Below are 27,904 nucleotides of genomic sequence, written 5' to 3'. Positions count from 1 at the left end.
GACTGGAGCTGGCTTCTCTTCTGATTGAAGTCTCTTTTAAATGTCTCAAATTACCGAATAAAGCATATATATGCTTCCCTTTACTGTTGTATAGCCTTTTCTTCTAGTTGTGAAAGGTCTGTTAAACTTCCTTTTTTACCTTAACTAAGCAAGCCTAGCTTTCAGCCCTCTACTGGTAAAGTCGCTTTTAACTGTAACTGTCCAGGGAAATTGCACGGAGAATTCAAAATCTCCATCTTACCTTCAGAAACTTTAAAACCAGTAACAGACAGAAGTGTGCAGATGCCCAGTAAACTAACCCTATCATTAGTCAAGAGTGGTACAACGTATGCCCATGCTATGGATGTGTGAAGGATGCCCCTTCTGCAAGGCTGTGATCGATTGCAGTGCATAGACCAGTTGTGTGTTTTGAGGTGTAAGATGCAAGACCTGTTTCCCTTTCCAGGAGAACATGCATCCCGGTAGGCATGGATTTATTTAGAACATACTGCATTGTATGTCTGTGAGTGTTCAGAGTGATGAAGTATTCCCCACAAAAAAAATATTTTGTTAGATTATCCTAATTTCATCTTATTTTTGCTGAATATATGCCATAGTTTTCCCATGATTCATTTCTTCTTAGAGCCAGCAAGCCCTTGAAACAGAATTTTAATTATTATTTTGTTTGTCTACATAACTATTGGTTGCATTATTGGTATATAAAAAAAGAAAAAAAGCACCAAAATATCCTTTACAAATAGCTACCTGATTCAGTAGAATAGACTGTATCATTCATTCACTGTGAGCATATAAAAATTGTTACCTGTTAGCTGTTCAGTTTTTGCAGCCTTTAGAAAGGTTGGAGACATTTGTCTACTATGGAACTCTCTTCCCTGATGAATTATTTCCACTCAGATGGTCTGGAGATTCAAATTTAAATTGATCAGTCTGATTATTGCTTGACTCCAAAGATTAAATGAAAACTTATATGAAATTAAGTTCACCTCTCAGTATTTGAACCTAGTTTCCAATGAAGTGCTGGAAATATCTGTTATTTTTTCCACTGGTCTGAAACGCTCGATGGGTGTTGGAAAGTTTGCAGTTCTCTTTTTCCTTATCTCACTCCATAATGCTACACATTTCATTTTGTTGCTGATTATTGGCAGGCATGGTAGATTTGCCCAACAAAATCAATACATAATACTAGATCCAGTTGTATTCACTGAGCAACTCAGAGACTTTCAGGAGTTTTATGTTAAGAATTTGCAGAAGACATGCAGTACCTTGATAACTAGAAACAAATCCCACACCTTAGACTTGTCTCGACTTCAGACAGGAGGACCCAGATGTACACACTAAAAATGCCTACTAAACCATTTGAAATCAGAGAACTGCACATATATTGTTACCATACTTCTAAATTTTCTTCCTCTCTCTGTCTCTAGGCTTGACATAACTATTTTTATTTCTACTTCAGGGGAAAATGCAACTTAAATTGCTGCTGCTTTTGTATTCCAGAGTCCTTAGGTCAATGCTGATGGCTTATTCAGCAGAGTGTTTTACTCTTAGAACTTACGAACTGCCACAACAATTTTTTAATCCTTTCCACAAATGGAAGCATAGGGTCAAAACATGAAATATTTTAATACTTCTTTTATAGATGAAAAATATCTTTTTTATTCCTGTAGGATAAAAAAAAACCCAATGAGATAATTATCATTGTTATTCGTATTTAATTTCTATAATTACTATAAAATATGCAGTAGCACATAAAGGAATTAACCTTGAGATTGCTATGATTTGCTAAAAATCCTTAAAACGTTCTGAACAGAAATCCTCTGTGTGTGCAAAGAGATGTTTTAAGAGCAACACAGAGCAAACAGTGGGGTAAGCACAGTGGACTTATATTCATTTAGTCATAGCAGCTGTCACAACAGGAGCGGTTAGGTCAGGTCACTTAAAGAACTACCACAAAGACTTTTAGTGGAAATAGATTTGTTATGAATTTGTGGAAATGTGACTGCACAAGATTCAATGGCAAGGCTCACTCTATTACTTATTACATGAAGCAAATGCTCAGAGAAAAATCAAGGTAAAGTCAGAATAGAGTTGGAAACAGTTTATGAAGTTTAAAGGTATAAAAGGGTAAAGGAGATCCTCCCATTGAGTCATGGGGGGTTAGACTAGAGCCCGTTGCTTTCTAAACTCTCACAGAGTTTAGGTGCGGCCAGATCCAAACTTAGTCTCAGACTTGGTTAAAGGTTTATGTCTAAAAGGGAAAGATATAGAAAGTGGGGTAAAGAATGAGGAACACCCTTCTGCTGGGTCACGAGGCTCAGAGCAGACCTCCTTGCTGTTTAAACTCTCACAGAGTTTTAGGTGTGGCTGGATCTATTCCTAGTCTCAGACTCGGACAACGGATTAGTTCTACAGAAATATAAAAGATAAGGGGAATTCTACCGCTGGGTCACGAGGTCCAGAATAGACCTCATTGCTTTCTAAACTGTCACAGAGTTTAGGTGCAGCTGGATCTATTCCTAGTGTCAGACAACAGATTAGATCTGAAGGATAGAGGGAGAAAGAAAGAGAAAGTTTGTTCACAGTTCATAATGTTTTAGCAGCCTATCAATTTGTTTTATATCATAAAATTACATAATTAACATAGCTACCTCAAGCTTTCAATATATGTTATACAGCAAAGGTATAAACCTACTAAAAATCTGCCCTCGAGTTCGGTGAAATACATCTTACACCTTTCCATTTCTCAGCGGGGCAAAGTGTTGAGCCTAGAAAAGCAGGGGTATCTGCCCAGGTCCCCTGTCGACTTACTGCAACAGTCACCCTGATGTCACAGGCTTGGTGGTTTGCAAGCTCTGAGTGGGTTCTCACTCTAGGGGGATGATGATCACAGCCTGCTGCCGTCCAGGACAGCTCAAAGGGTCTCACTTTAGGACCGCTGTTTGTAAGGCTGTGAGATGATTTGCTTTAGTCATCAGCAGATTTCCATCCCAACCACAATGTGAGTTAGTAATTTTCTCAAAAATTCCAGGAACAATTCTCATTCCCTGCTTTGACCAGTCAATGTGAGCTCCATCACAGGCAGTGCCATTCTCTGCCTCAGTCGAGTAGGAGTCACTGGTATGGTCAAGGGGTGCTCAGCTGCCCAACTCATTACTCAAGGCACCGAGGCAGCTCCTGAGGTCTTAGAACAGCCTGGAAATGGGGAGGAGTGCACCACCACAGCAGCTAAACATACACCAAAGGTGATGATCTCCCTGCTAGGAGAATCTTATAGGGCACCAAAACACGAATATGCAGGTGACCTCTGATCACAGATGGGTTATTATATAGCTGATTCCCAGATGCTTTGGGTCATTTCAGCTGCCCACACCTCTGAGGGCAAGATGACATTGTGATCAGCCAGCACTGGAGGAGAAGGATGGGCTTTCCTATATGATATTCAGGTAAGGCAAGGGTTGCCAAGGGAAATTCGTTGAGATTCTGGTTTAGAGTCTAACCTTAGTGAAAAATGGATGGTGAAGGGGAAAGTCACAAATCCCTGATTTCAATAAGGAAAATGCTATTAATCTAAACTGTATTATAGAACAGGTAAAATTTTTTTTTCATAGAATCATACAATTATTTAGATTGGAGAAGACCTTTAAGACCATTGAGTCCAACCATTAACCCAGCACTGCCGAGTCCACAACTAAACCATGTCCCTAAGTGCCACATTACATACCTTTTAAATTCCTCCAGGGATGGTGACTCAACCCCTTCCCTAGGCAGCCAGTTCCAGTGTTTGATGACCCTTTCAGTGAAGACATTTTTCCTAATATCCAACCTGAGGCCATTCCCTCTTTCCATGTTGTTGTTCATCACATAATTAGCAAAATTATGGGCACCTTTATCCAACCCCAAGGATTTTAATTTTTTTCTCACTAGGGCTGACTGAATAGAAGTTAATTTCAGTGAAAATAAACTCAGCATCTAAGGATATGGAATTGTCCCTCTGTTTCTTTGTTTCCTCATAAAGAAAAGCAGGTACTCAGCCTGGATACCAACATTTATATTTTCCCTGGTAAACATACTTTGCCCACACACTCCATCACATTATTTTTCTCTGGTGTAGTCACATGAATCCAATATTCATATTACTAATTATTTTTTAAACTATCTGCAAAAGACAGTAGGCTCCTCAGTGCTATTTGAATGCATCTCCAAACTTTTCAGCAAGGCTGCAAGTTTGTGTTGTGCTTTGTCTGCAGCTGCTCCTCGCTGCTCATCTGCATGTTCAGGCTTCCTCTTGAGTATTGTGTTTAAGTTCTAACTATACCTAACTAACAATTCAAATAAAGTTAACTATGTCGGTTCTTGAACTTTTTGCACTGAAGAGATGCACTTTGGCCAGAAAGTCCCACGGAGTCACTTGCAGCGAGCAGCCTGGGTGGGTTAACTTCCTCCACCAGTCAGTGTAAAGCACTTGGGTTGGCAATTTCAAAATTTGACTGATATTGATGATCACATCAAATGTATTTGGCATGTAAAAAAAAAATTAAAAAAAAAAATCTGCAAACCAGATTTTAAACACAGACAATGCACAAAGGTTTTATGAGCAGACTTTGTGAAAATGAGTTTCCAAAACCTCTTAGGAGAAACTTGCAGATGTTAAGCAGTGTCTCATTTTGTGGCATTTTTATAGCAAAAGAAGCCCATCCTTCGTTAAAATTGACTTCTGGCAAATGTCAAGTTTTTGATTCAGTATTTGAGAATGCAAAGAAAACTAAAACTGACAAAATTACTCAGATTATGGTAACTTCTTTCAAGTAAGGTCTGAACCTTCATTGAATCAGACTTTTTAAATATTTGCCAAAATTCTGAGACCAAAAGAACCCACAAACAAACCAACACACACACACCAACAACAACACCAAAAAGAAAAAGAAAAAAAAAAGTTCACCATGGAATATTTTTAATCAGCTGAAAAGAAAAACTTTGTAGTGAAAAATGGTAACCATCCTTAACTATGGATAGTCGGTCAAATTAATGTATTTTGCTTTTATACTGTTGTTTGGGTTTTTTTTTTGATAAAATGTATAACAGAAACAAATTAATCTATTCCAGTTTCAGGTTTATAGTCAAAAGTTTTATTGCTGTAATTTTACAATGTCTTTTTAACATTTACAGTTGAAATACAGGACCCTTTATTTTCCAGACACCACAGTTGTTGGTTTGTTGTTTGTTTGTTTGTTTGTTTTTAATAAGAGGTTAATTGGTTATGAGCTAAAGGGGAAAGACAGATTCCTACTATTTTACTGTAAATCTGATGAGGTGTTCTGACAGCACATATTCCATATATCACAGTTTTTATAGTGAAGAGATAAAATATTTCCAAAATAACAAACTGCTGCATTTCCAAAATAATAAACTGCAAAACAATGACAAATTAAGAAACAAAGATTCTGAACTGATGAAATGTGATGGTTTCAAGAAAGCTGGAATAAGCAATGGCATTTTCTGTTTGTCTGGGACAGCAGGGGCCGTATATGACAGTACAAGTAATTGTTGAAGGATTGCTTTACAGTTCTATGGTGTTGATTTAAAACTAGAGGTTTGCTGACAGAGTGTTAACGGGAGGGGCCTCTGACTCGGGAAATCATTTTGTTTCAGCCTGATTGCTTGGCTTTAATGATTGCTAAACCTGTCTTCTATTCTTCTGTGTGCAACCCTTCAAAATTACAAAGACAGAGTAGGACTTGGGGCTTTTCTTATTTTCCTGATGTGCTCGTAATTTTGCAGTTTTGCACTTGAGACTCAAATGTGAATACACATTTGTATGTCTGCTGACCTCTAGTTTTAAAATATCTACTTTTCACACAGAAATATAAATAGGGGGGGGGGGGGGGACGGGGGACGGGGGGAACAGAGGGATGGACAGGACGGGATGGACCAAAACCAAAACCCCAAAGCTGTATTACTTATGACATTCCCTAAGGTCCAAATTTTGATTTTTCCCTTGCACAGAGAGCCTGAAGTGACGAGCTCTGTACAGGAGTTGTAAGCTTTATTCTGTGGGCCAATCATTCTAAAATTTTATATATAGCAGCCAGACAGCTGTAAGTTAATGCTGCTATTCAATGGGAAGTGACTACCTTCTGAAAACCATATATATGCCTTTATTCATGGGAGTTTACTGGCAAAATACAATAGAAAAAAAGAACACATAGCATAAATCAATTTCCTTAAAAGGATGAACTAAATGATGTCATTTTTGGCATGTGTTTATTGGATTCATTTTTTTTCCCCTCCAAGGAAACCTGTTTTTGTAATATTAAGCAATTTAATTAACTCTATGGCGTACTTCTATTGTGTTCAGATGGAGTTGATGCAGGGGTCTTCACTGTCTTCAAGATGCTTCAAGATGTCAATCACTTCAGGATGCCAGGGGGATGTGCAGAAGGTACAAAACCAAGCAAATGAGAAACTTCAGGCCTCTGTGCTCCCTAGGCTCAAAATCAATGGAGCCTCTTCTACAATTAAATAGAATCTCCAACAAAAAATTTACAAAAGATTGTGAAGCTTTGTTAACAAGCTGGCCCCTGAATCTGAACCTGTTTCCTCATGGCGACCTATTTATTGAAACTTGGTATAGGGACCAGAATTTATCCTTGGGTAAATCATTTAACTACTGCTGGCCACGTATCATAATACTATTTTCTATTATGAAGAGGCCAGTAGAATAATGTGAAAAATAATAATTTCTTGAGAAAATACACACTTTATTTTTAAAAGAATTCTTGAAATAACTGGGATTGTCACAACTTATTTTCTTTTGCTATGATCTACCTAATGATCTGAAATAAAATGATACAAATAATGAAAGTAATTTTGAAGTGAAAAAGAGAGACTCAGTCCATCAGAAGCTGAAAGTGAATGTTTAATTGGAAAAGATGATGTGAAGAAAAAGTGCTTAAGCAATTTCCATTTTTAGATGGTTGAAACTGTCCTCAAAAAATCTTAGCCAGCTTTGAGAATGTATGCTGCTTTCATTTCCAAACCTGAAAAATCACTTTGCTGAAGGAATCCAGTACTACGAAGGCTCATCTTGATTGTCAAGTTATACCTGGTCTTTCCAGGGCTAGAAAAATTTGTGTAGCAACATGCTCCACTTACTGGTTGTGCAAAAGAAGGAAGGAGTGGCAGCATCTGGGTAAGGATCTAAAAACTGTAAAGAGAGAAGCTCAGTTTTGCTACAGAAAAAAGGCACAAGGTATCGGCCAAACCTCCATTAGATGCTGGGTGCTGTTTATTTATGCAGTTATTTACAAAATTTCACATCCGTCCCTTGGGAGGTGGTTTTATAATTGCTGAATGTTCTTGAATGATTTTTTTTTCATTTCCTTTATAACTCCTAATAAGCAATTGCTTCATCTGCCATGTGTTTTATGAACATTGAAGAGATTTGCTCCCAAATGTTACACTTCATTGAAGTAAGGAATGTATACAGGTCCTTTACTCTGGGTTCATGTAATTTTAATTTTTTCTCTGTAATTACTTTGGAAACTCAACAATTCTGTATAACTACTTCAAAATGAAAAAATGCTTTTATGTTTTTTATCACTAAGACTTAGCCAACTTGAGAGATCAAGTGAGTCATAATCTGGAATTCAGTAAAGGCTTTTCTTTTCTTTCTTTTTTTACCATAACTAGTAATGGAAATTTGTGTCTGTTTAGCGAATGAAAAATAAATTTGAAAAGACTAAATATTCATTGAAGTGATATGATTAAATGCATATAATAATTTAAAACTAGTCATGCTGATTGAGGTCTAACATTACAAAGCACTGCTTCCCAGCTTTCTAAACATCTTTCTTTGAAGTTAATTCTTGTGTCAGTATAAACCTCCATTAATTTTGATCAGTGTAACTTCTGTAGCCTTGCAGACAATTTTTCTTATTGCAAAATATTGCATTTTATGCATTCTTAAGTTACATTCCATGTTATTTAACTATTACATTTCCTGGTTTGGGTTGTTTTCATTAAAAAAAAAAACAACCCCCCCCCCAAAAAAAAACCCCAACAACCAACAGCTTTGTGTTTTGCTTAACAGTGCAGCCAGATGCTATTTCATGGAGACATTGCAAAGTCCACTTCTGTATTGGCTTTCTGCTTAAGTACTGAGGCAAAGTAATTTCCCAGTAGCTCAGTTCAGCTGACAGGGTCTGTACCATTTGATATGAGGGACTTTGTTAGAAAAAGATGTGTCCATTGCACTTCTGCACTGTTTCAAAGCTGTAGATGGGCTTGACGGTTGTTGTTGGTAGAGGCACATAGGTCATTCTCAGTGTGGGCTGAATTTCCTTAAAGCCACTTGCTGGATCAGCCTCGCAATGCCAGAATGAAAGCTTCCAAGCCAGGCATATTGTGCCAATGTTTGTCTTTTTTATATTTATATATTTATATTTTTATATATGTGTGTGTGTGTATATATATATTTATGTAACCTGCACAATAATGCCACCTCCTGTCATTGAAATATTCTGCTGTTTTATTTGTATGAATTGAGAAGAGTGAAATGGCGGTTGAGAGATCTCAGCCTCAAAGTTTTAGCAAGTATACTCTGAGAACAGTCTGCTTCTAATGTTTCCAACCTATGGAAGAGCTTACATTCCTGAGCAATTTCTCTGCCTCTTCCCAGTGTTACCAGTTGATCTAAGAAAAGATATTACCTTGTCTTGTTCTATTGTTTTAAATCATTGTGGCTATACTGGTGCAGGTGGTTATACACAGCATTCTGAAGTGGGAATCACAAACAGCATTTCCAGAGCCTTTTTCAGTTTCCCACCATTTGATGAGATAATCACCTGCAGTTACTTCTACTATAAACAATATTGTCAATGAAACAGTGACTCTAAAACAACATGTAAAATATAGCTTCCTGTGAAGACAAAATACTTTACAAACAACTATTTATTATTTAAAGGTGTAGATGTATAGCAGATAAACTCAGCCTTTCTGCATCATATGTGCACAACAGCCTGCTGGAAATACTACAGTAAAATGTCTACAGCCAAGTCAGACGAGTGAAGGATGAAACAGGCTTGTTCCTACCCTTCTGGCTTGTGCCTAGCCTGTAGTCATAAGGAACAGCAACACAATGACAGCAACTTCCAAGTGAAAACAGAATCCCATCAAGACTTACTAACAGCCTGTAACTTGAATTAGCTCTGAAACGGTACAGATATTGCAGGCTATCATGTGAAACTTATTATGCCTAAGCATTTTCCATTGTTCATCAATTTCTTTTAAGTGTCCACTAAATATTTTGCAAATTTTCTGTGGTCTTTACAGTTGTTGGTGGGGTCATAACAGCAATTGGTCCCAGCTTTAACAAAATGTTCAAACTCTTAAGAAACCTTTTATTTTTCTTTTTGCTATCTTATTAATGTCTGTGTTTCCTTATGTGTTTGCTTGCACATATTTGCTCATTTAAAAAAAAAATAATAATACTACAAGTAGCTTATCAGAAATAAGGTTTCCTGAAGACAATAACACTGCGGTTCACCATCCTTGTGGAAGACTATTCTAAGCTTTGCAGCTGATTGTATTTATACTTATGATGATGACCCTAAAACAAAGAAGCACTTAAGCACAGGTATACTGCTGTGTTACTGGTTTATTTACAGAGTAACAGCTTACAGCTGAGGTGGGCATTTTGGTGTATTATTTGAATGGAATGTTGTATAAGAACAGCTTCTTGTATCAGTGGGGCTGTAACAGACTGGAAGAATTTTGGACCTATTCATTAATGAGTTGATAATAAAAAAGTAAAATTAGAATAAATTCTGAACATTTCTTTATTAGGTGATAACAGGTAAAAGACTTCTGCTTCCTACATGCATTCTTTAGCAAGTATCAGAAATGGTTTGCTACAATGTCATATGACTAAGAAATTGGCTGTTCCTTCAGATTCAATTTTTAAAAAGTGTTGATATATCAAAAATATGGTGAGCTGACAACTTACCTGTTAACATTAAGCAACAACAATCAGCTCACTTATGCATATCTTTTTATATTACTATGACATCTACTTTATTTTCTAGTTACTGATTATTAAGGAAGTTTTGTCTGAAGGGCAGCTATTCCTATCACAAGCTTTCCTTAAGCCCTTGGAATAACAAGTACTCATTCTTCTTTTTCCTATTTGTAGAGGATAAACTGGTATGATCATGACCTTGAGCCATGGAAAGGTACACAACAGGTGCACAAGGAGCAAAAAAAGTATCATAGGAAACTTTGTACTTATAGACACTGATGCATGTGTTACTTGACACTAGAGAATTTAAGAGAATAATAAGGTGCCTGCTTTTACTTTTTAAAGACAGTGACATACATAAAATGATGGATTACAATAGAGAGAATTGCATGATACAATGTCATCCTGACTAGATAGATGTATTAAAAATGTGGGAGAGACCAGTGGGTGATATATAGCAAAATAAATAGGAGTTCACAGTGTAGGAACGCTGGAAAGAAAGCAGAAGCCTCTTCTATTTTCAGACAGGCATAAAGGAAAAAAATCAGTTAGGAAATGGGGGGCAACAAAGTTGTTTTGCATGGGACTGGTTATAATTTCACCTCAAGATCATCGCAATTTGCATTGTAGTGCAAATTTTCAGTCCCCAAATAGAAGGCTAGATCCTAGTCCCAAAATAGGAGGACGTGAGGCACTGTAGAAAACATTTTGTGAATGGTAACAGAAGAGGAGCTTAGACGCAACAAGGCAACACTGGCTGCTTTGATGATAGGTAGTAATTGCAATAGCAGGATTCCACAACAGTTCTGTGGGAATTATGGCAAAGACCATTTTTCTTCCCCTTCTCCTGTGTTTCTTGGGAGTAATTCCAAGTGTCATGCACGAAAATATTGTAAGGATATTTGACTGGCATTAGCTATTTGAAGGAACTTCTTGGTGTACTTGTAGTGACTCAGTTTATGAGATGGGCTGTTTGAAAATAGGAAAAGGTAGCAAGTGTCAGTAAAATATTGCTGCAGAACTCATCCCTTTATCCTGCTCTTTATAGCAAACAATGAATTATAGAGCAATATTTTGAACTGGCATGTACTATGTCCCGGTTTCATCTGGGATAGTTATATTTGTTAATTTCATTTCTAGTGGCTGGTACAATGCTTTGTTTTGGATTCAGGATAAGGATAATGTTGATACCTCAGGGATGTCTTAGTTGTTGTGCAGTGCTTACAGTAAGTCAAAGACTTTTCAGCTTCTCATGCTGCCCTGCCAGCGAGGAGGCTGGGGGCACAAGAAGCTGGGAAGGGACACAGCTGGGCAAAGGGATATTCCATGCCATGGGTTGTCATGCTGAAAAATAAATCCAGTGCATGACTTGCTTTGTATATTTTGTTATCATTATTTCTTTACCTCAAACTGTGATTTTTACCTTTTTTCCAAATCCCTCCCCCGTTCCACTGTGGGGGAGTGAGCAAACAGCTGCATGGTGTTTATCTTCCTGCCAAATTAAACCACAGAACTGGTCAACTTTGATACATGCTTCCCAGTGAATAATAAAAAAGGACAAAGGTAAGGGAAAATATGGAAATTCTGCAGCAAGAGGTAGTTATTCATCCAAACAAAAAGAAGTGACAAAGAGAGGATCACCACTTTGTTTCAGCCACAAGGAAAGAGGTCTGCATCAAGTAGAGAGATATTTTTTAATCAGCATGAAGAGGATAGCTGAACTCAGTGGTAAATTAGGTTCCCAGTGATAACGAGCAGAAGTGAAAGGGATAATAAATCAAGCAGAGTGCAAGTAACACTCTCTAGATCAGATCACAACTTGGGGAGGATAAAAACAAACTGAATTTTGATGTGGGACGTCTTGGTAGAGTGCAAGAAGCCATACCGGAAAGCTTCTAAGATGCCACTGTATTCTACCTTCATTAGTAACTGAGAGAAAGAAATCCAGACAGTCATTTGTAGGTAACACCTTTAATGAGACATGAAGAGAAGATAAGATGGTAGTATATATTGGGAGATTTATATAGTCTGTCTATCCTTTTTGATTACTCATGCACATTCTAAGTATGAAGGGGAAACTTTCATTGCCTCTATAAATTATCACCTCTTACAAGTATATACCCTGCCATTTATACATTCTGAGCAACCCTGAACTCTTGGAGCAATTCCCTTCATCTCCTTGAAACTTTTTATGGAGTTAAGTTTGACTTTGTGTCACTGGCAGACTCAAGATGAGGAGCATAATCCTGAGCGAACCTCACTAATGCTCAGCCCTCAATCTGCAGCCTCAAATCTTCCACACCAGTAAGAGCACAAGCACCTGAGGATCCAAGTTTCCAAACGTTGCAGAGACCTGTTTATCAACCTTCTGTAAAGTTTGTAATGAAGGTTCATTACTCAGAAGTGGAATACCCATTTATTTAGAAAAGTATTTAAGTATTCAGTTATTTCAGAACATATTTGGCCCAGGAAAAATCTGTTTCTTTCCAAATTGCCTATGAGCGAATAAAATATTGGACGATTAGGAAGATTATCTATGAGGTCTTTTTTGAAGATGAAATCTCAGTTTAAAAAGTTTACCCTTTTGCAAAAGACTGTAAAAAATTGCTGTAGTTCGGGATGCAAGTAGTTCAGAAGTAATTCTGCATAAGTAACCAAGCTTGCTAGAGCTTTCACTGTAATTTCAGCAGATTTCTTGCTCTTCCATCATCGCACAGAATTTAACTAAATCAACATGGTTTTATATTACTTTTTTATCATTACACAACTGAAGCAAATTTAGAGCAATGGTTTATGATTTGACAGAAAATCGAGATGCAAATAGGTCCTTACATGAAGATGTTTACCAGCCACTCCGCAGAATCAGACTGCATTTCTTATTTACGAGTGGTAACTCATCTCAGCTGTTTGCCACTTCTCCTGAAACCTCAGAGCCATACCGGCTGTGACCACCCAGCACTTCAGGTGTCTGACCTTAACAAAAAGTCATGAATTACTATTATCCTTAACTGCTGCAGAGAAGAAATACTGCACATCCAGCTATTTAATTTCCTCCAAGTTGCCAAGGAAAGTTTTCAGGCTTCAGGAAACAGCCCAGCAGCAGACTTCAAGAAAAGAAACTCCTGTTCTCAGTGTATAACTTTTCTCTACCCCTTCCAACACCACTCTGAAATCTTGGTGCTTATTCTTCTGACGTTGTATTGAGGCTGGAAAAGGGAGAATAGAAGGGAACTGAAAGTTCATTTTTAGTTCCCCATCTGAGCATTGCACTCTGGAAACACTAAATTCTCTCTTTGCTGGTCAAGAAGTGACTGAGCCTTTAAAAATACCTGTGCACATTCAGTCTGTGACACCAGTTATGACAGAGGAAAAGACATTGAAGTGTATGCGTGATCCACATTGGCAATGGCATCAAGCCATGAAATGGGGAAAAGGTTTCTTTTTTTTCCCCTTTTTGTTGTGCTCATGTCTCAATAATAAACTTCACACAGAATTTTCAGAAATGGAGGGAAGGATCAGCAATCAGGAGCCAGTAAAGACTGAGGACTCTCTTTTAAGGTTTATAAATTCTGCAACCCTTTTCTTGGGGGGAAGAAAGCACAGGAACATTGTATACTGTTCATCTAGCTATTACAATGTGAACCAGAAATCCTTTTTTTTTTCTTCCCTCTTTGCTTCTTTCTGCCTGGTTTAAGTTCCTGACCCTTCTTCCCTGCTTCAGTAAGGAAGGCTGAGACTCAAGCTAGAACTAGCAATTCAAAATATGTACACTTGGCAGAAAGCACCTAAGAATATCAGGAAAGAATTTGTGTTTTTGTGAAGAGTAGTTCAGTAAGGGAGTTCATCAATTGCTTAAATAAGAGAATTAATGGGATAAAATTAGGAAGAAAGCATAGACTGTATATTAGGGGAAAACAGCAAAGCTTTTTATTTTGTTTTAGTTTTGTTTTTATTTTTATTCTGCCCCCTAAATTTAGTGCTTTTGGTCAAGTTGTTGTAGTCTATTGACCCAGTATTAGCAGATAAAAAATATTTAGTAAAGCAGTGGCTGCTAATCTTCTAAATATCCGGGCTCTTTATTCTGGCATTCTTCCTTAGAGTTATATGCAGGCTTTCCAGTAGTCTCCATAAAAAAAACATGAGAAAGAAATTGAAATCATAGACCACTGAAACAACTCATGTTTTTCCACGCTTGTAATATTTTACTCCATCTAATGCATGTGCTTCCAAATACCATTGACCCACAGACCCGTATTATTGAAGTCTCAACTTTTTAATGAATCTCTGAGCTGTTCCTTTCTTATCTCTCTGATGGTTCTTCATTCCTCCAAAAACATTTGTTTTCCTGATTTTTCTGTATTGAACTACTTCTTTTAGCTTTTTCCTCGGGCTCATGCCTGTTAAGGAAGGGAACTTGGAGCTCACAGAGTGGTTTAACTTATTTACAGAGGAATTCAAGGATAGATTAACTCAGGGATGTCACTAATATTTTACTAGGTATCTGTTCTTGGGATGTTTGTCAATAAACAAAACATTTCTATATTGGAAGGTTTAGTGAATCTTTTTCTATTCATATTTTAAAGGTAATATTAGAAAAAAAAAACAGGAGAATGAAACATAAAAGATCAAGTTGGAAATGAAGACAATACTATTTACATGTTGTGAAATGTGTTTGTCTTCCTTGTAACTCTGAAGGTTCCATGTTTTCTGATTTGAAGCCTTTGGAACAACTTAGAAGGAACTAGGTAATCTCCAACATTTGTTACTCTACAGCTCTGAAAAAGGGTGACTGCCACTTAGATTTCCAGAATGATTCTTCTGGAATTTCACTTCTTTAAAAACTTTACTGGAAATTAATATATATTCAATATAGTGTGATATGTCACAATTTATTTGTCCCCTGATGCTCTAAATGGTATTCACCTTGTCAAAGCTTTGAAAAAGGTGCATCTCAATTCACAATACAAGTAAATGTTGACCGCTGTTTCAAGTTCATTAGGCAGTGCTGTCCACCAGAAAAGTCATAGGTTGAAAATAAGCAGAAGCATGGATAACAAACACCAACTGTAAATAAGACATTTTTTGCTAAAATATAGTTTACAGGATTGCATACTTATTCTTTGAGTAGTTTCTGCATTTTTACTGTTCCTGTAATGAATTACAAAAATAGCAAGATTTTATTTTTAAATAATATATATCTTTTTAGGAAGAATGCTGAAAATTAGAACATGGGCTTGCAGTAATGTAACAGTTTGATAACTGGATTAGGCTCTTAATTCACTATGCTTCTGGCTAATGTATAGCTTTAAATTCATACTTATAAAGGACAAACCTATTAACATCAAAATATTTAAGAAGATGACACTAAACAGACATAAAGTAGTTTTCTTACCCAAAACATTTAAAAAGTAAGACAAAAGAAGTCCCATTTCCTGGAGGTTGACAGTGGTTTTTCAGGTGGTTCCAGGTGAGAGTTTCAGGAAAGCCTGTGAATAACCTTCACCTGCAGGCTGGGAATCTGCAGGGTGCACCGTGTGCCTCCACCAGCCTTGCAGGTGACTTTTCTGGGCATCGATCCTTGTTCTCCTGCCCATGGTTTGAAATCATACAGGCTCCCTGCAGTGCTTGGAGGGCTTTCCAGCCAACAAAGCAAGGTGTTCCATTACCATCTTTTAAACTGTGATATTTAATTATGCAGAATGACTTCCACATTCTGGAATCACAATTAAATGGTTGTGCAGAAGGTTTTCTTCAAGGCAAGTGCGAAATGGATAGCACTAGTTCCCAGCTGAGACAACTTGGTAGGTGTTTATTTGACAACCACTTGGCAAGCACCTTTCAGCCTGGAGAACAGGAGAAAGGAAAGGTAGGAAGGAAAAGCAATCTGAGAAAATAAAAAAAAAAAAAAAAAAAAAAAAAAGACAATAACCAATATATACAAGGGTCTGGCACATTTTTTTATTTCTCTGATTTTTCCCATCATCAACCCCAATTTTCTTTTTGGTGCTTGGTCCACCCCTAACTCATTGGTTTTTTTCCCCATCATAGGTCTGTCTCTTCCCTGCCTGTGGTTAAACCTTTCTGTTTCTTGGAATTTATCCTGTGACTTTCTTATATGATCTTTTTTAGCCACATTTGCTTTCATTGCAGGAAGGCATTTTCAGAGGATTCAATATACTCAGCCTTTTGATGGCAAAAACAGATGTATAGCAATAGTAATAAAGCAAGCTCACTTAAGAAAGACTTCAAAAAAATCTAGCTGCTAAACACTACTGAGTCTGTGCTGAGCTTGTACAAGATATATATTTTTTAGTTTATTTTCCCAAAGTGTTACTGAACTGACGAAACACATTTGAATAATGAGAGGCTCAGCAAAAGACAAATCTTTGAAACAAAAGATTTTTTCTAATCAGACATAACACTCTGAATCCAAGGGATTTAAACTCTAGCACAAAGTGATTGTGAGTCGTCCCGATCTTCTGCAGCTGAAGAAAGAGGACATGTGACATTCCCATGACAAATATAAAGTGAAGTAAATTTTCAGCTCAAATAGTTAAAATGCAAAAGCTTATAAACCTCCAGAAAAAAAAAGTCTAAAAGACCTATTGAATAATCTCAAAAATAAGCTTTGTAACTAATAAGATGACAGTTATTGCTTTATTTAAGAAAAACCCAATGTTCTGAAGTTTAGAAAACATGCTACTTTCAAATCTTGAACCCTGGAAAATTCTGTGCATTGTATAAACTCCTTTTTTGGAGATGTTAAAGACTACTCTCATCAGCTTATTTATACCTGCATTGAAAAATATCACAAGGTATATCAGGTTGAATTTTTCAGTTGGAAAGTGTGTTTTCATCAAAAAAAAAAAAATTAATCAGGAAACTGCGAAATTTTCATTTATAAAATCAAATCAAAATAACACACACTGCAACTGTCAAAACTTTGTGTTACAGCTTCTAGAAACCTGATTTTCCTTTTTATTTGTTTGGAAATATATTGGTTTGGGATGTTTTTAGCATAGCATTTTTATCTGTATCTGGGAAACACATCCAAATCCAGTTTCTGACACACATGGTTTCCTCATTGAATATTTTTATTTTTGAATGAAAAAAAAAATATTGATATTTTGGACTTTTCTGCAAAGCCACACTTCTTGCATAAGCACAGTGCCGCTTGGCAGACCCAGGGAGTTAGCTGTAAAAAAATAAATAGTTGCCTATCATTGGGTTTGTGTGTCAAGTGTATGATCTGTTAAACATGGCCATAGACAATCCAAGATGTTTTGGATGGGACATGTTCTGCTTAACTTACGCAAATATTCTGTATGTAAATTTTCTGAGCCTGAAGGAAGCAGACTTAGCAAGGGAAGTGCATGACGAGTCCAGCTAGGTATGAAAGTGTTTGTGGCAGTGAAACCTTTTGAACGGCAATATTATCCAGGTCTGACAGCTTTTCTCTCTGCAAAGATCACGAACGGCTCCTCCTCTCCCCATTAATTGCACAGAAACACAAACACTTATTTCACACAACCTGCTTCGTTCCATACATAAAAGTAAATGGGCGTTAGATGCCTAGATAGATGGTCTGGATCCTGTTATGCCTTTAACATTTCCATATGACTTGTAGCTACAAACCTACTCTTTTTCTACAGCCTGTGACTTTATGTCACTAATGGAGCCAAGAGACGACGCAATTTCTTTGGCGTCTTTTACACAGTCAGATTCACGGTTTTGTAAAGCAGCTTCTTGTTTTATTCTACAGTGTGTATCAGTAATGCAAACCATACTTTCTTGTGCATTGCCCCCCTTCCTCTCTCCCCACTCCCAGCACTAGGGAAGGGCATAGCAAGATGACTATATCTCCTAGTGCTGTTCTTTAGACAGGCAAACTATTAAAAAGATATAACTCATCTTTGTCTGAATGAATTTTGTAATAGGTCTCTGAAATGAGAGCAAAAACTGTTTTCCTAATGGGATTGCATAAATAATGGCACTGCAGGTGGGCTAACACACATGCAGAATATAACTAGCACTAAGCACTAAAACTGTGTAACATAGTGTGGAGACTGACTGCTACTTCTTGTACTCATTCACAAGATGGATTGGTGAATTAAAATCTCATTACCTGTGTTATATTATGTAGCCTTGTTACGTGTAATTATCAAAGTCAATATGCTCCTATGACTTGATGACCAAATCTAAGGAGAACTTGTTCAAAATAGAAGTAAGTGTGAAGAGCTTCGCAAGATTTCAAATCATAAACCATGTGCAATTTACCGGTGTTGTCATGCTATTGTTTTTTTAATCTTTGTCCTTCATTCTGTTGGTATGCAGCCATAAGACAAAACTTCCTTTCTCAGAGCTAAAGGCAATGCAGGAGATAAATCTTATTTTTGCGTTAACTCAAAGTCTCGTTTAAGATACTTGGAGTCAAGGAAAAATAATGGAAAGCAGAAGTTATATTTGAAATTGGATTTTCTCTTACACTAACTCTGATGACTACTAGGAGGAAGTACACTGTCTTTCATAAAACTGACATTTGGGCCTTTTCTTTAAACTCTGGGGCATCCATACTGGTTTGAGAAGAGTGTTAGGTCTGCATTCAGAACAAGACTAGAGACACAACCGCTTTTTTTTGCCATCATCACTGGCTTCTGAATATGGGGTTTGGAGAATGAAATGTATTATTACTATCACAATTGCATGAGTCGAGGAGAATGACTTATTCTAAGTCAATATCCTTCAGAATAATAACCTTTAGAGTTACTTCCCCTTTAATCTATAAAATGTAATATTGCCAGAACTTTTATAACAAATGGAAGAAACTTTACAAAGCACATCCTCATACCGTTGTCATAAAGGTGTTTTGTGCTTTTTTTTAATAAATCATCAAGAAACTGATAGAGTTTAGGGAAATTCTTATATTTAGGTATAAATCTGTCACCTGTGAATGCTCAGGAATGAAGATACAAAATGAACGTTGAACCAATTTCTAAGAGGTGACTTGGTTGCTCTTGCAAGGTCACAGCTGTTGCTTTCTCAGCAGCCAGGGGATCATGGGCACATGAAGCTGTCTGAAATCCAAGTGGGCCACTGAGTCTGCATCTACAGCCTCTCAGCCCAAAGCTGACATAATGTGTGAAAACTTCCATTTAATTTTTTCTCCTAAACCTTCATTAGGAATCACTGAAGCACAGAGAAGGAGAATAGGACTGACACTGATAGCTACCTCTGCTAAAAATTTAGTGGAGATAATTGTCACTCTAGTCTGTAGTTTAATTTGCAGTGCAGAAGCTGAAGTCAAATCTATGGGTTATAGTAGTTATTTAAGTTTTAAACTCTTCAAACTTTGTTCTAAAGGAGTGTTTTACTGGTCAGGTACAGTCCTAAAGATTTCATTAACACAACTAGTTTTGTCATAAAAACCTTGCAAAATTTGTGGTGAGAGTAGGGAATCATGATGGGTTTTTCTGAGGAAGGGGACTTTTTTGGAATAGGAATTTGTAGTATTGTGCTGTGTGTGACCACACTTTTCATTCCCCTGTTTCCCCTCCAGTGGTATGACAGATGGGTGTAGTCTTGTAGATGATGCTGCTAAAAGTTCTCAGGGAAGACGAGGTATGGGGGTAAGAAGACTTTACAGCAAGACACAACTGGCCAAGCTGTGTGCGTAGGCATGGTGGTCACCACACCTGCAGCTACTAACACACTGAAACACTAACTGTCCCTTGATGAGTGGGGATTTCATAAAAGAATTGAGAGAGGGGAGATTATTTGTGGCATGAATGGAAAATAGCTGTAGGGGAGAAAGGACACATCCATAGGCAAGTAGCTCTCCAATTCCAGTCCTTAATCACCATGCTCTTTTGGCAGGGGGGGAACTAATTTTGTAATTTCTGTTCATGATGCACTATCATAGCTAAAACAAAATTGTACAAGGCATCGTATCCCAAACGCTCATGTAAACCATATCAAAATATGAAAATACTACTAATTGGCACTGTGGTTTACCTTTTGCACCTCTGCCTGACACCTTCTTTCTGCTGCTCTTCTAAACCTTAGTCAATCTCTGCATTTGCCTCAAAATTCAGTATAATTTTGAAAATTACTCTTTATCAGTTTATTTAAGAAAATTACTCCAACTCTTGATTTAGACTGGGAACAACATGAATATATATGTCACTATGTAGTCACCAATTGTTTCTTGCCATGCTAGAAAAAAAAACAACTTTCCACTCAAAACCAGAATTAAGTCTAGATAAAAGCACTATGTGCACAGAGCCCACTGAAATCACATGTGTATTCCAGAAAGGGGACCAATGCTTCTGCATCTGCAACTTTAAATATTAGATTCAAATTATAATTCTTAAAATGTTTTATGATCTTTGTGACAGTAGCACAAAATTATCATTTAAACTTCTGCCTGTAATTGAACTGTTTATGGACATATTGACATAACATATTATTACCTACAATTTCCAGTTAAAATTAGTATTACTTTCTTTTAGTCATTTAGCACATACATGCTGTAATTTTACAGAGAAGAAAAATGTTAACTGTTTTGCAATGAATTTATTAACAATGATTGCAAGAATAGCTGCACTAATATTGAATTACAACACTTATATTTTACATCATTAACCAGTCTTTTCTACTGTAAAATTGAGGTAGAAGAATAATGCAATGCAATTTTGGCAATATCCTTTTATTGTAACCAGGCTACCTGCTACTGCATTGTTTGCGAAGTGAAGAGCCTTGAACTGAAGGGAAATTTACATATAATAAAACATCCTAGAAACTGTTTCTTGCATGGTGAGAACAAAGTGGTTAAAGGAATAATAGTAAAAGCTTCCACTGATGTTTCTCCTGGACACTGTTGTTGCAGAAGTGTACCCTCAGTTCTTTCACTGGAATTAATGTTTTATCTCATTAAATGAGGTGAAAATTAGAACTTTTGTTTCCTGTGATGTAAATGTGTTGTCTTAAATTAGATATATTGCACTTTTCTTAATTGAAATGACAAAGAAGCACTGAACAATCGGGCTTTGCAGCTCACATGCCTTATAATATGAATGAATATGGAGTGTATTGCAAGACAAACTTACCTTACAGAATAACCAGCTTTACTGGTGCATTATTTACAATTCAAGGTTGTCAAATTGTCACCAGGCTTGTCTCTAAGGCCTCAGTAGTCATTTGCTGTGAGTTGTCTAGAAAGAGACCTCACATTCCTCCCAAGTCATTGGGTTTGTGGGCATTTCCTTTGGTAGAGAAGTACTGGCCAAAGATTAAACAAAAATTCTGCCTCACTTTCATATGTTCTATTACATAAATGCAATATAGATGTACACACATATATATACGTAGCCCTGCAGAGAGGGCTTAGAGTCAAAGCTGTCCTTGATGAACACAATCCCAGTCCATGCAATTGCATGGACTTCACCATCTAAATGTAGCCAAGAGGCTGAACATGTCTCTGTGATAGCCCAGCAGTCCAGCCTGTTGAGCACATCTGATGGCCAATGAGTTTCTCTTTGTCATTTCACCCTGTGTGGCCTGCTGCTTCTCTGAAGTTCTAGTCTGTCTTAGATATTTCAGTTTTTATCTTGAATACTTCTGTCACCTTGCACTTAGTTTTCAGATTCCGAAGCCTTAGAGATATTCATGCTGTGAACAGTAAATAGATGTATAATATTGAGGATAAATTAGATTGCATCTGAAATACACTTTTGTAAGACATAATTTCAGTCTTCATGCTGCTAGACTTCTCTGATGTAAATTGAGTGTGACTCATAAATCGACATGGGTTCCCCAAAACAGTTTTGTAAAAACAATATGCCTATCGCATTCCACCAGCCCTTCTATAATAAAAGGTGAAAGAGATTTGATTGTTTAAAATAAACAATGAAACAGAGATGTCAGTTCCATTATTGCCTACATCTCTATCTGACATAAGGATACACACTAAATTCTCATTGAACAGCCAGTGTTAATTTACCAGACAAAACCAGAAGCTTAAATGGTGACATTAAATTTGGAATATTCCACTGCAGAGCTCCCCTCCAAAGCTGTTATTTGATTTGACACCCAGCTTTTCCATTCACTGCTCTGACTCGTCTCTTGCCTCTGAAAGATGCTTTATAGAGCACCATTATTCTGATTCCTTGTGATCATATATTTTATCACTATATGGATGTGTATGTATGGATGTATAAAAATATTGCACAAGCCCCTCAAAACAATCAGCAGTTTTGAAAACTATTTAATTCAGAGAGTTCTTAGTTCTTATAGTTCAACAGCTAAATCTCTAATATGAATAACAACAGTAAATAAGGTACTGCTGTGACTGCAGATGTCATTGGATGAAAGCCTGACTACATTTTATAATTAAGATTAGACTTTATATCATATACTTTCATCTCTCTTTTGTGTTTTTCTAGAGCACAGTATTGTTCTGATGACATTGATATTATTCCTTGTTACATAATGACTCAAAGTGTATATCAAGCAAGTAAACTAGTATCTGATTTACATTCTTATTAACTGAAGTTTGGTTTTCTGAACATAAAAGTTTCAAGCAATCTGGCTTTGTTCTTTCATTCTGTACTAGTAACCATTGAAAAGTAGTCTTTAAAGTCTTGGAACTGAATGAAGCACTGCTACATGACTCATTTCCTTTTGGTGTTCATTTGCAAGGATGGTGATGAGTTAATTTGATGTCAACAGTGGAAAAGCCTTGCTGAGTTTTGCATCAGTGGAATTCCTGACAGGGTTTCTGCTTTGTCCCTGTGCCAAAATAATATCTGCATCTAATTCCCAAATGTACTCATCCAGAGTGAACTTGCAGATTTTCAACAGTGCATGCAAAATTGAATTTTCTTGTCCCAAGGTTAGGACTCTGGTCTGGCTAGGGCCAAGTTCCTGCCGTATGGGAAAGTACAGGAAAATTAGTGTGGGAGTAGAAAGAGGAGCCAGAGACCCTGGCAAGCTGGGGATGTCCATTTCTAGTGCTTCCAGCAGAGCAGCAGCAAAAAGTAATTGTTTAATAATGTCAATGATGATGATGATGATGATGATGATGATGATGATAGTGAAGTAATCCCTCCTGTTTTCATGGACTGTGTGTGTGGCAGATGTTGAGGAGCTGTGCCTCACCTCCAGAGTGCATCATGAACTGATTGTCAGCACATCACCCAACCCCAGATGTATGGACGAGTAGGAGTGGAGATGTGCTGCATCCCTGAGGAGAGAGGCTAGTTCCTGGATCTGTTGCAAGGCCTAGGGTAATTTTTCAACTCTGAATTTTTAGGTGTTTATGACTTGATTTGATTTAACTTCTAGTCCTACAAGAAAAGTAGGCAAAAAGAAGCCAAAGAGATGATGAATGTAACTCCACTGAGGAATAAAAATACACACTACCACTACAAAAAAAAAACCCACCACAAAACAAACAAACAAAAAAACCCCCAGGAAAACAAAAAAAAACACCAAAACCCCCACACCAAAACCAAAAAAAACCCAAACCACAAAATCCATACCCAACCATAAAAGCCCAAAGCCCTGCCTAAAACCCGATTCACATATTGCAGGCTAATTTATACATTAAGCGCTGTCTGACTCTGTGTGTGTGTATGTATGTGTGTGGGCAGGCACCTCTGTTAATAGGACGATTAGTCTTGAGAGTAGAATTAGATTTTACTAACTGACCCTTCTCCATGGTGGGAAACTAACTAATTCCACGTTAGACATCTCATGTGTTCTTTGGTTACCATCTGAAACACCAACCAAAACTGCTCTGCAGAAAATTTAGTTGTGGAAAATAGGATGAGGAAAAATCTTGCAACAGCAGAACTGCAGGAATTTTTTTTATTATCGAGGATGATTTTGCTTGATATTATGGAGTAAAAAGACACATACTAACCTACATAAAATAGTATGGTACTCAGTTACAGACCTGTTCAGTATTTTTTTACAGCTTTCTTCATGAGCATTGTCTTTATTGTTTTCTTCTTTTATTCTTTTGGTTTTGTTTGGATTTTTTTGTATTTATGTCAAATGAAAGCAGAAATGAGCTATTATTCCCACAGATGTTAGCTTCCTGCTCATCCCTATCTTTTTAAAACTGTGCACAGTAACTTAAGAACACTGTAACCCAAACTCCAGAACATGCCAAAATATAAGAAAATTAATAACTGAAACCAGGCTTTTGTTGCTGTTTAAATAGTGAAATGAAAATCAGGATTCTTTTATTTCAAATACTTCTTTTTACCTGGGGAAAGAAGGTATTGCCAGTTCATGCAATTGTTTTGGTTATTGTCATATAGATATTTAGGGGGAGGGGATAAGAAAGAGAGGAGATTGAGCTTTCATGATGGCAATGTCCATATTTTGATGTAGATTTTTTGCCTGGCTGGAATGAGAATAGCCAGCAGAAGACTATTTTGTTCAATGATCTGTACTAACTGCAATTTTTTTGCTGAAATTGACCTCCTGGCATTTTACTTTGTTTCAATAATCAGCTCAGAGGAACACAAAGCCAGAAAGAAATTTTAAAAATGGAATGAATATTGACGGCTGATGGCAAAGCAATCATTTTCTGTGATGACAATATTGCAGGATGCTGACTTGCCATCATCAGAGACTTGGGCTTGCAGTAAATAGGAATCTGGATTTATTCTTAGGATGAAATAAAAACATTTTAATTTTAAAAGTCTGAAACTTTCCTCACAGAACACCTGTTTCTGTATTATAAATCACAGAAATATCCAAAAAAAGGAGGGTGCACCCATATATCATTTCAGTTATTCCAAGTACCAGAGAAATGATGCAGGCCCATTCTTAGGTTTTGCTTGCTTGAGACAGAGATAAATAATCCACCTTCCCAGAAAGTCAGACAAAACAGACAGATGTTATCATATCAAAATAAAACATTAAAAAAATCTGCATGGGCCTCAGTGAATAAAACATCTACTTTCAAATAATCTTTTGTTTACAGCTTAGAATCAAATTCCAATTAAGTGCTATTTTATAATAAAACAAGAAAAAAATATATGGCACTGAACAATTTTAAATTGCTTCAGAGGCAAGGGCCAGCTAAACCACAAGCATTGTAGGTAAACTACAAAAGAAAAGGTTAATCTCAAATAATATCTTTAGTAATGAATGATGTGTGGTGCAGTTGATATGTTTTGCCTACTTTAGCATGTTAGAATAAGACATATATAAGATCTTTAGACCTATAGGTGCTTAGCAGATACTAGGACACATAGGCTTTGGTGATTTTATTGCTTGGCTTTTGTCCTTTCGCAGGAGCTTTAGAAGAAGCTAATATAGCCTTAAAAGCCTCACCTTCAAGACTGATGGATGGAAACATTAAATTTCTTGGAAAACAACCCGGTTTGTTTTTTGGGTTTGGGTTGGTTTGTTGTTGGCTTTTGGGTTTGTTTTTTTTTTTTTTCCCCTCCAAGTATGGCATGCTGATGGAGAAAAAAGAAGCATTTATCACTCTTAAAAGAACATCCTGTTTGATGAGGGGTGAATGTCTTGGCGGAGCACCTAGGATTCAGCTTTGGATCAGCAAGGAAAGTTTCTTGGTTTTATTGTCAGACAGGTGGAGTGTGGGGCCTTTTAACCACAGCAAGCAATGCATAAAATAAAATTGCTTCAGAACAACGAGAAATTACAGTGCTGTTGCTGGAGTGTATTAAGGCTCTTTGCAGTGTCCCCATGTAGTCCAGTGACTGCACTTAGAAAGGTTGTTCACACAAGAAGCTGAACTTTGGAGAAGGACTCGTACCGTATCAGATGCCCCATACTCCAGATCTCAGCACTGGCTTAGACAGATCTTTTTTGCACAGTTATAGTGGAAAACATTCATCTAATAAACACGATTGGTTAAAAGGCAGAACTTAAGTATTGAAATCCACTACTGTATATCTTCTTGTTCCTCTTACAGTGTTTTGTGTTTAAAGATTTGTTAGTTTGCAATTTTATACCACACATCACTTACTGCTATGAAGCTGATGAGGGGACTGGAGCATCTCCCTGATGAGGACAGGCTGAGGGAGCTGGGCCTGTTTATCCTGGGGAAGAGGAGGCTGAGAGGGGATCCTAGCGACCTGTACCAATATCTTAAGGGCGTGTGAGTGCCTAGAGGATGGGGCCAGGCTCTTTTCAGCGGTGCCCAGTGACAGGACAAGGGGCAACGGGCACAAACTGCAGCCCAGGCAGTTCCACCTGAATACGAGGAAGAACTTCTTTGCCTTGGCGGTGGCAGAGCGCTGGCACAGGCTGCCCAGAGAGGCCGTGCAGGCTCCTTCTCTGGGGACATTCCAACCTGCGGATGCGATCCTGTGCAACCTGCTGTAGGTGACCTGCTTCAGCAGGGGTTGGACTGGGTGATCTCCAGAGGTGCTTCCCAAACCTCTCTGCAATTCTGTGATTCTGCAATTCACACTCACAACTGGCATGCTTCTCTTATGTCTCCCACTCCCTAAAGTTTAATTTAGATTTATTTTAAAAACAGGTCCATCACTAAATCCCATTGTGATCACCAGAAAGGTTGGTATATGCTGATGCTCTGAATGTTCAGGCCATGAAAGCAAGAGTCCATGTTGGTCCAGTACAAGTATGTGGCAAAACCAAAAGTTTATCATGGCATTTTGAACCTCAGAAATGACCAACTATGGACATATTGTGTTATGTTTAATATCATAACTGGGATACTCATAGTTGTGAGGGTACCAAATAAAAGAGCTATAAAAAACAACGGTTTGGTTATATATGTCTTTTTATGAATAGCTGGCACAAGGACCTGTAACATAGCTGTGGTGTGAATATGCGAGACCTCACATTGCTGGTGACTATGGAAGATTAAATTAATTGTTCTGTATTGCTGCCTGATATGAGTTTGGCTGTACCTGCTTCAGACCTGAGACTCTCTGGCATCCATATCCTATATAAATGTCCCTGTGGTAATCATCTGCTTTGGATAACCCTCCATGAGCTGCGGGTATGAAGTAACTTTCAGCGTTTTGGGACAGATCATTTTTGCTCTTATGCATACTGTGCAAAAATAGAGAAAGAATAGAAAATCTCTCATTTTCGTCTTATCTCAGTGAGAGCTAATGTGTCCTCATCCATTTCAAATAACTCAAATGCAGTTGAAAACAGTTACAGAAGAAGCTGTAAGAATTAGTATGGAATGAGGCAAGCTAAAGGCAAATTTTAGGGATTGATATATTCTGCCAAATCAGTTTACAGATAGTAACTATGACCTTTCTAAACAAAGAAACAACAACAACAACAAAAAAGATGGGAGCGAGGAGGTTACACTATAAGTGAAGGACGAAGAGAAGGAAAAAGTTGGTTAGGAGGTCAGTACTGGGGCTTGTACATCTGGGTGACTGAAACTTTTAAGCCATCCTACACATCTGACGACACAAATCTTTCCAGCAGGCCTATAAATGGCAGTCTCCAAATTCATGTCTCCACTCCGTAAAGATAGTTCACCTATAAAAGAACATGGACAAGTCAACAGACTGATGAGTACATAATTTCCCTGTGAGGTTTGCTTTAGAAAGACAGGCAGCAAGATTCAGGGATGAGAAAAAGAAAGAGCTTTTAGCTACTTTGAGTTTCTGGAGAGGAAAGTAAAGTAGGAAAAACTTGGGTGTAGAGGTGTATGAGAAAAATAGCTGTCAAGCTTCACTGCTGTTTAACAGCACACAGAGAGTTGAGGCCATCTTTTATGCCATCAAAGCTTTCATCAAGGCAACTGGCCAAATTAGAAACCAGTTAGTATGGTAAGGACACAATGGGTTAATTGTCTGCTATGCTGCACACCCATTTACAATCCAGTCATCAGATTCCCTTGTTTTTTCATTAATT

Source organism: Falco biarmicus, chromosome Z, assembly GCF_023638135.1.
Source record: "Falco biarmicus isolate bFalBia1 chromosome Z, bFalBia1.pri, whole genome shotgun sequence".
Lineage (NCBI taxonomy): Eukaryota > Metazoa > Chordata > Aves > Falconiformes > Falconidae > Falco > Falco biarmicus.
Note: the sequence above shows the minus strand (reverse complement) of the source record.